Source organism: Theropithecus gelada, chromosome 18, assembly GCF_003255815.1.
Source record: "Theropithecus gelada isolate Dixy chromosome 18, Tgel_1.0, whole genome shotgun sequence".
NCBI classification, from domain to species: domain Eukaryota; kingdom Metazoa; phylum Chordata; class Mammalia; order Primates; family Cercopithecidae; genus Theropithecus; species Theropithecus gelada.
The window spans coordinates 27,182,308-27,191,683 of record NC_037686.1 but is presented as its reverse complement, the minus strand read 5'-3'; positions in this window follow the sequence as shown (position 1 = coordinate 27,191,683).

Here is a 9,376-nt window from a genome sequence, read left to right as displayed (position 1 = left end):
TATGAAGAATGAGTGTTGTATATAATGTGTGACTTCTCTGCGACTTCCACCTGCTCAGCCCCCTGAGTGGGATAACTCAAGAGGCAGCAGGTTGCTTAGACATGCCCATTGCCTGGAACACTTTGGGAACTTTGGTACAAGTCTATAGAGGAGAGTGAAGGAACAAAATGGAGATCATTTAAAAACTAATTCGTGTCGAAAATTCACTTTGGACCTGTCTGTGTTTCTGATTCCTCTTTCTTATTTCATTTGCGTGGGAAGTGACCTCAGATCAAATAACTGAGTGAGAAAAACAAATTAAATCAAAGCACCCAGGAAAGGGACATTTCATTCAAACAACTTTTTGGGGCATCTACAGTGTGCTGGGAAGCAGCCTATAAAAAACACTTGTATTTGATTCCTATTCTCCTTCTCCCCACCCCTCCTATCCTCCGCTTCCAGGGTAGGAAAGCTCTGCCTAGCTCAGGGAACTATCCCCTGGGGGCCATGTTGTTTTTCACTGTGTAGTTTATTGGGAATCAGAATTTTTAAGTGCCAGAAGGGATGTCAAAGATCACCTCGTCTCATTCTCTCATTTTACACTTAATTTTATGAAGCTTGTCAAAGTGATATGCTCAAATTATTTCACAGCTGTTACAGCATAAATGTGACACAATTCACATTCTTTTTGCCTAATGCCTGTACAAATAACAAAATGAAATCTATCCTTCACTGTCAACTACACTGTTCTAGTTATCTATTGCTGTGTCACAAGAAGCCACCCTAAACTTAGTGACGTGAACCAATTTATGATGATCTCTTATGGTGCCATGGGATAGTGGGGCAGTTCTTGCTCGAGGTCTCTCCTGTGGTTGCTGTCAGATGGACAGATGCTCGGAGTCATCTGAAGGCCCGACGGGGCTGGATGTCCAGGTTGGCTTCTTCCCGCACTGGGCTGGCAGGTGATGCTGGCTGTCATCTGGGCGCTCAGCTGGGCTTGGCATTGGATTATCTTGAAGGTCCCTTCTGTTCTATAAACTTGGGAAAGTTATTCCCTTTCAAGAGCCTCACTTCATGAGAATGTCTTAGGTTGCAAGGAAGCGACTCATTTAAGTTACCTCTGACTTATGTTAATTACACATAAATGTGAGCTCTATAAATCTGGTCAACCAGATTCCAGAAAATCTTATTTAAAATCTTCCTTGGTTCTTTCCTGTCTGCGTTTCCTTCCTCCCTCCCTGCCTCCCTCCCTGCCTCCCTCCCTGCCTCCCTCCCTGCCTCCCTCCCTCCCTCCCTCCCTTCCTTCCTTCCTTCCTTCCTTCCTTCCTTCCTTCCTTCCTTCCTTCCTTCCTTCTAGAGAGAGAGTCTTGCTCTGCTTCCCAGGCTGAAGTGCAGTGGCACAATCCTAGCTCACTGCAGCCTCAGCCTCCTGCGCTCAAGCCGTCCTCCTGCCTCAGCCTCCCAAGTAGCTAGGACTACAGGTGTGTGTCACCACACCCAGCTAATTTTTACATTATTTGTAGAGACAGGGTCTTGCTATGTTGACATGGCTGGTTTCAGATTCCTAGCCTCAAGCAATCCTCCTCTCTCAGCCTCCCAAAGTGCTGGGATTACAGGTGAGAGTCCCCGCGCCCAGGCCTCTCTTTTCTTTTGGCCACTTTCATCTTTTTTCTATTTCAGAGCAACTGCTCATATATAACATCAGCATGCTGTGATCCTTTCTCGTGGCTTCGTTCCCTGTGCATCCTTTCAAGCTCTGGTACTCACTGCTAAGGTCCTCAATCCTTAGTGCAATGAGAGGGGAGGGGAGAGCAGAGGGAGGATCTAATTGCCATCAGAGAGGCAGACTATGTGGTCACTTGAAAACCCTAAATACTAACTGGCCCTGGGTTAGACGCCCACTCTGAACCACATAACATATGGCTGCCTAGGACTGCTCTTGCTGCAGGGCAGTGAAAGCAGTGGGAAGTGTGGAAATGTTTAGCATCAGGCTAATAAGATTATTATTATAATATCCATAATATCTGTACTACCTCCCTCACAGGATTGCTATTGAAGCCAAAATTAGTAAAATAGCTCACTTTTCTTCCTTGCTTGCTTTTCTTTCTTTCTTTCTCTCTCTTTCTTTTTCTTTTTCTCCTTTCTTTCTCCTCTTTCTTTCTTTCTTTCTTTCTTTCTTTCTTTCTTTCTTTCTTTCTTTCTTTCTCTTTCTCTTTCTCTCTCTCTTTTTCTCTTTCTTTCTTTCTCTTTCTTTTTCTCCTTTCTTTCTTTCTTTTTCTTTCTCTTTCTCTTTCTCTCTCTCTCCCTCTCTCTCTCTCTCTTTTTCTCTCTCTCTTTCTTTCTTTCTTTCTTTCTTTCTTTCTTTCTTTCTTTCTTTCTTTCTTTCTTTCTTTCTTTCTTTTTCTTTCTCTTTCTGACAGAGTCTCACATTGTCACATGGGCTGGAGTGCAGTGCTGCAATCTCGGCACACTGCAACGTCTGCCTCCCAAGTTTAAGCAATCCTCCTGCCTCAGACTACCGAGTAGCTGAGATTACAGGCGCCTGCCATCATGCCCAGTTAATTTTTTGTATTTTTAGTAGAGACAGGGTTTCACCATATTGACCAGGCTGGTCTCGATCTCCTGACCTTGTGATTTGCCCACCTCAGCCTCCCAAAGTGCTGAGATTACAGGCGTGAGCCACCGCGCCCGGCCTTTTTTTGTGGAGACAGTCTCACACTCTCACCCAGGCTGGAGTGCAGTGGCGCAATATCGACTCATGGCAAACTCTGCCTCCTGGGTTCAATTCTCATGCCTTAGCTTCCCGAGTAGCTGGGATTACAGGTGCATGCCACCACACCCGGCCAATTTTTGTATCTTTTTTTTTTTTAGTAGAAATGGGGTTTCTCCATGTCATCCAGGGTGGTCTCAAAACTCCTGACCTCAAATGATCTGCCCACCTTGGCCTCCCAAAGTGCTGGGATTAAGGTGTGAGCCACCACGCCTGGCCACCGTTTATTATCAACTACGTTCAAGGTACTTTATACACACCATCTTCACATATTTTTCAAAACTGTGCAAGGTAGGTATCATCTATATATTCGGATGAAGAAACTGAGGCTCAGAAATTATGTGCAATTTATTTAAAAGTACACAGGTAGAATTGGTGTAGCTGGAATTGGAATCCAGTTAGGTAATTTTCAAAGCCTATTCTCTTTCTCCTCTAATAATTGTCATCTTTGAAGCCATTTTGTAACCTGTAAAAGGTTCATAGATATAAAAAGATTTTTATTAAAATATTATTCTCTTTTCCCCTACAGACTTGTGTTTTGATTCAGGAAGCATACCGTCTGTCAGTGGGCTTTCTCCAGGACAATTTTAAGGCTTACAGGAGTGTGGAACAGCTAATAGCTTCATATCTGTAATCTACACTGAAAATTTCCCTATCAGTAAATTGCCAAGGATAATTGAAAAACCAAAACCAAACGCAAAACAGACTCACAAAAGTCAAACCCTTATGATGCTTCTGGGGAAAAGTGTGACCCGGCCCGTGGCCCCCCTCCTCCCACCCACCAGGGGTGGGGTGGCCTGTGGCTTGTGGCCTGGCCAGGCTCCTCAGCCTGTAGCCTGAGAGCAGCCCCTCCCCTCCATGTGCTGACTGTTGGGAAAGGAACCGGGTGTTGACCAGCAGCATTCCGCGTCTGTCCTCTAGTAGTTGCCAAGGTCACACTGCCATTCAGTATTTACTAAACTTAGGCTGCAGGGAGTAGCTTGGAGTGCCCTTCCCCTCGCCCCCATCATTGCCCCGTGATTCTATAGTTTATGCTGGGATGAAGCCCGACCTCCCAGGAGCAGTTTACATGCACAGACAGCTCCAGTCCCTGGTAGATTGCTTTCGACTGAACCGCATCTTGGCATTATGTCATCAGGGATAGTTGGAAGCAGTCCTATTACAGTGTTACTGTATTTGCTGTGAGACGTTGTTAAAGTCAGCCTCCCTACATCATTCAATTTCTTTCTAGGAGGTAACACCGAGAAATTTCTCTTAGGCTAAGTATCTGTACTCCCAAGTAACTGATTTGTTTAAACAGGACCCCCCATCTGCCCTCCAGCCCCCCAAACACTGCTTCTGTAGATACCAAAATCCACAGATGCTCAAGTCCCTGACAGAAACTGGTATGGTATTTGCATACAACCCTCACACATTCTCCCATATACTTTAAATCATATCTAGATTACTTATAATACCTAATGCAATGTAAAAGTAAAGTACAGATGCTCTCACCTACAATGGGGTTACTTCTCAATAAACACACTTTTAAGTCAAAAATTTCATAAGTTGAAAATGCATTCAATATCCTGATAAATTCATCATAAAGTCCAAAAATGGAACGTTTAACCACTGTATATCAGGGACTCTATGTAGTTCTAATATTGTATTTTTTTAAAATTTGTATTATTTTCTATTTATTTTAAAATATTTTTGATACATGGTTGATCTGTGGATGTGGACCCTGCAGATACAGACGGCTGGTTGTACTTTCCTCTCTGTTGGCTGCTAGGAAGGATAGAGGTCATTTTTTCTCCTTTAGTCCCAGTAAAGTCTAGAAGACCTCAGGGCATGTGTAAGGCTCCTAACTTTACCTCTGGCTTCATCCTTTCCCCCCGCCTTACTTTCCCTTCATGCCGATTCCCTCATTTATATGTAATATACTGTCTTAAAAACATGCAGACAGCTTTAGTTTATTTTTTTGGATTAAGGCAAGACCTAACTTAATGGATTCAGAATACCCCACTCTATAGAGCTCCTTTAGAATAACTTAAAAGATCGTGACATGAGGCCGGGCGTAATGGCTCATGCCTTAATCCCAGCACTTCGGCCAGCCTGGCCAATATGGTGAAACCCTGCCTCTACTAAAAAATACAAAAAATTAGCTGGGTATGTTGGCACACACCTGTAGTCCCAGCTACTCAGGAGGCTGAGGCAGGAGAATCACTTGAACCTAGGAGGTGGAGGTTGCAGTGGGCCCAAATTATGCCACTGCACTCCAGCCTGGGCGACAGAGCAAGAAAAATAATAATAAAAAAAGGATAATGATATATTTTAGGAGTAAAGTTACTTTTGAGTCCTGTGCTTCGCCCATAGTTGGTCCTCAGCCTTTAAAAACAATGAAATTGCAACACAAAACAAAAACATGCCCTATCCCCAACCCTGTGCTTTTTTTAGCTTAAACATTTATTTGGGGTCTTTCTTAGGTAGTGTTAGCTGCTTATCTTGGCTATACATTTTAAATTTAAAGGGAGCCTCTGTTTGGTAATGATCACTTTCTGTTTCTTCTTGAGGAGGCAGTCAACGCTTCAATATACCCATCTTTTTCAGTACAGAAACGTGACCATGAATGAAACCCTACCTGAGAAGCAGCAGTCGATTCCCTCTGGTTTCCGGGGTTTGGGTTCTCCAGAGGAGAAAGGTGAATGGGCGAAATGACCACAGACCTCCATACGATGGATGCAGCCTGGAGTCGGGTGCTGCTCTTGTCCCGCGTGTGGCCTCTGTGGAGTCCCCTTTGCAGGCCCTCTTTCTCATCCACCCTTGGTCAGCCTTCAGCTTCCCATCCAGAGCCTGGAGTCTCCTCTTGCCCATCCTACAAAGCAAGTACAGTTCCTACCTCAAACCAATCTCATTACACAAGGGCTGGTCTTGTCAGGCTATGTCTGGGCTAATGATATGACCAAATCCCTCAGCATGCTATTTCAAAAACAGGAACAAGTGACTTGAAGGTCACATGGTTTTTTTTTTTTTCTTGAGACGAAGTCTCACTCTTGTCCCCTAGGCTAGAGTGCGATGGTGCGATCTCGGCTCACTGCAACCTCTGCCTCCCAGGTTCAAGGGATTCGCCTGCCTCAGCCTCCCAAGTAGCTGGGATTACAGGCATGCGCCACTATGCCCAGCTAGTTGTTTTTTGTTTTTTTTTTTTTTGAGACAGAGTCTCGCTCTGTCGCCCGGGCTGGAATGCAATGGTGTGATCTCGGCTCACTGCAACCTCTGCCTCCTGGGTTCAAATGATTCTCTTGCCTCAGCCTCCCGAGTAGCTGGGATTACAGGAACCCGCCACCACACCCAGCTAATTTTTTTTTGTGTTTTTAGTAGAGACGGGGTTTCACCATGTTGGCCAGGCTGATCTCGAACTCCTGACCTCAGGTGATCCACCCGCTTCGGCCTCCCAAAGTGCTGGGATGACAGACGTGAGCCACCGTGCCCGGCCGCCCAGCTAATTTTTGTATTCTTAGTAGAGATGGGGCTTCACCATGTTGGCCAGGCCGGTCTCAAACTCCTGACCTCAGGTGATCTGCCCGCCTCGGCCTCCTTAAGTGCTGGGATTACAGGTGTGAGCCACAGCGCCTGTGCCCGGACACATGAATATTCTTAAAATATCTTGAAGTCAAGAGGGACCATATCTCATATCATTGTCACCTTTTCCATTCTCTCTCTTTCCTTAAGAAGGAAAACTACGTAAAAGGACTCCCATGGAAAACGGGAGTCAACCAGGGAGCAGAAGCCTATACCGGCAAACCGTTCAGGAGCCCTCATTCTAGGTTTTCCAAAGCTTATAATAAGTTTAGGCCTACAAGCACATACATATTGGTTTTGGGGCACTTCTATACATAAATCCACTGTTTTCTTTTTTGGCTTTGTGGAATGCAGGACAGTCACACAAGAAAATGAGAGAAACATTCACAGCAGCCTGGAAACCAGTTTGGGTCACAGAACATCACAAGGAAGCATGCTGGATTTTGATAATCATTCTCTTTTTAGCACTTAAATGAAGTTATTTCACAATGTTATATGTTGAGTGCATAGCTGTGTGGTCCAAGGTATTGCTTTTAGGTTGTATGTAAACTGGCTATTATGTAACAAAATCGTGTGTTCCAACTAGGAGTTACCTACACTGTAGAGTCTTTGCTTGGTAAAAAATGGTGGAGATACAATATGCCTGTCAATTTCTACCACTGTCTTCTCAGCAGAGATAATTCTTACATTTGAGCCTTTTTAGATCTACTGTGGATATGACAAACACAACCATTCACTCTGTGCCTATTAAATCTTTGGCTTAAAAGGAATGGTTCTCATCCAGAAGTAAATGACATCCAAACTTTTGAGAAAGTAAAACTGAACAAAACCTTGGGTGCTGTGGTGATGATGTCTTAGGTATGACTGGGAAACATCTTGTGATATTTCAAAACCGTTCTCCCAAGAACAACTGAAAATGGATAGATCCGGTCTGCAGCTCCCAGCGAGACCGATGCAGAAGGTGGGGGTGATTCTGTATTTCCAAACTAGGTACCCAGTTCCTCTCACTGGGACTGGTTAGGTAGTGGGCGTGACCCACTGAGAGCTGCAGAAGCAGGGTGGGGCGTTGCTTCACCTGGGAAGTGCACAGAGTCCGAGACCTCCCTCCCCCAGCCAAGGGAAGCAGTGAGGGACTGTGCGACCTGCCCAGGGTACGCTTTCTTCACGGAATTTTGCGATCTACGGATCACGAGATTCCCTCCTGAGTCTACAACACCAGGGCTCTGGTTTTCAAGCATAAAACTGGGCAGCTGTTTGGGCAGGCACTGAGCTGCAGGATTGTTTCATTCTCCAGCAGCACCTAGAACTCTAGTGAGACAGGACAACCGTCCACTCCCCTAGAAACGTGGCTGAAGTCAGGGAGCCAAGTGGTCTCGCTCAGTGGGTCCCTCCTCATGGAGCCCAGCAAGCTAAGAACCACTGGCTTGAAATTCTCACTGCGGGCACAGCAGTCTGGAGTCGGACTGGGACGATTGAGTTTGGTGGGAAGTGGGGTGATGGCCATTACTGTGGCTTTAGTAGGTGGTTTTCCCCTGACAGTGCTAAGGAGACTAGGAAGTTTGGACTGGATGGAATTCCCCACAGTGGAGCAAAGCGGCTGTGGCCAGACTGCTTCTCTAGATTCCTCCCCACTGGGCAGGGCATCTCTGCAGTAAATACAGCAGCTCCAGTCAGAGGCTTACAGACAAAACTCTCATCTCTCTGCGGAAAGCACCTGGGGCGAGGGGGCTGTGGTTGCAGGTTCAGTGGACTTAGCCTTTCCTGCCTGCTGGCTCTGAAGAGAGCAGCTGATCCTGACAACGGAGATTCTCTCAGCATAGTACACCAGCTCTGCTAAGAGACAGACTGCCTCCTCAAGTGGGTTCCTGACCCCTGTGACTCCTGACTGGGAGAGACCTCCCAACAGGGGTCGGCAGACACCTCATACAGGAGAGCTCTGGCTGGCATCAGGCCCATGCCCCTCTGGGATGAAGCTTCCAAAGGAAGGAGCAGGCAGCAATCTTTGCTGTTCTGCAGTCTCCGCTGGTGATACCCAGGAGAACAGGGTCTGGAATAGACCTTCAGCAAACTGCAGCAGACCTGTAGAAGAGGGGTCTGACTGTTAGAAGAAAAACAAACAAACAGAAAAAAACATCAACATCAACAAAAAGGATGTTAAGCAAAAACTCCATCCAAAGGTCATAGGCCTCAAAGATCAAAGGTAGATAAATCCATGAAGATGAGGAAAAACCAGTGCAAAAATGCTGAAAATTCCAAAAGCCAGAATGCCTCTTCTCCTCCAAATGATCGCAACACCTCTCCAGCAAGGGTGCAGAACTGGACAGAGGATGAGATGGACCCATTGACAGAAGTAGGCTTCAGAAGGTGGATAATAACAAACTGCTGAGTTAAAGCAGCAGGTTCTAACCCAATGTAAAGAAGGTGAGAACCTTGATAAAAGATTACAGGAGCTGCTAATTAGAATAACTAGTTTAGAGAGAAACATAAATGACCTGATGGAGCTGCAAAACACAGCACAAGAACTTCATGAAGCATACACAAGTATCAATAGCTGAATCGATCAAGCAGAAGAAAGGATACCAGAGTTTAAAGACCACCTTGCTGAAATAAGGCGTGCAGACAAGATTAGAAAAAAAAGAATGAAAAGGAACAAACAAAGCCTCCAAGAAATACGGGAATACGTTAAAAGACCAAATCTACAATTGATTGGAGTACCTGAAAGAGACAAGGAGAATGGAACCAAGTTGGAAAACACACTTCAGGATATTATCCAGGAGAACTTCCTTAACCTAGCAAGACAGGCCAACATTCAAATTCAGGAAAGACAAAGAACATCACTAAGATACTCCACAAGAAGATCAACCCCAAGACACATAATCATCAGATCCTCCAAGGTGGAAATGAAGGAAAAAATGTTAAAGGCAGCCAGAGAGAAAGGTCAGGTCACCTACAAAGGGAAGCCCATCAGACTAACAGTGGATCTCTCGGCAGAAACCCTACAAGCCAGAAGAGAGTGGGGGCCAATATTCAACATTGTTAAAGAAAAGAATTTTCAACCCAGAATTT